This window comes from Citrus clementina, unplaced genomic scaffold (assembly GCF_000493195.1).
Source record: "Citrus clementina cultivar Clemenules unplaced genomic scaffold, Citrus_clementina_v1.0 scaffold_9, whole genome shotgun sequence".
NCBI lineage: Eukaryota > Viridiplantae > Streptophyta > Magnoliopsida > Sapindales > Rutaceae > Citrus > Citrus x clementina.
In genome coordinates, this window is record NW_006261964.1 from 9053315 (window position 1) to 9054221 (window position 907).

Consider the following 907-nt stretch of genomic DNA (forward strand, 5'->3'; position numbering starts at 1 on the left):
TAACAATAAACATAATGATAAAAATAATAATTAATTTATCATTATTAACAATATTATTCTAATTGTTGTTATTATTATTATTAATAAATTTTATTAAATTTATTATTTTAGTTATTATTATTTTCATCAATATTATCATTGTTAACAATAAAAATAATGATAAAAATAATAATTCATTTATCATTATTAACAATATTATCCTTATTGTTGTTATTATTATTAATTTTATTATTATTATTATTAAATTTTATTAAATTTATTATTTTAGTTATTATTAATTATTGTTATTATTAATTTTATCATTATTAAAATTTATCATTATTATTATTATTAAAAATAATAATAACAATAATTAATAATAACTAAAATAATAAGTTCATAAAATTTAATTTTAATAGTAATAGTAATAATAAATGTTAATAATGATAATATTAATAAAAATAGTAATAACAATAATTAATAATAAATAAAATAATAAAGTTACTAATAATAATAATAAATGTTAATAATGATAATATTAATAAAAATAATATTAACAATAATTAATAGTAACTAAAACAATAAAGTTAATAATAATAATAAATGTTAATACTGATAATAACTAAAACAATAAAGTTAATAAAATTTAATAATAATAATAATAAGTGTTAATACTGATAATATTAATAAAAATAATATTAACAGTAATTAATAGTAACTAAAATTTTAAAGTTAATAAAATTTATTAATAATAATAATAATAATAAATGTTAAGAATGATAATATTAATAAAAATAATAATAACAATAATTAATAATAACTAAAATAATAAAGTTAAAAAATATAATAATAATAATAATAATATTAAATGTTAATAATGATAATATTAATAAAAATAATAGTGGTGAGGGCCCGCCCCCTTCGGCTT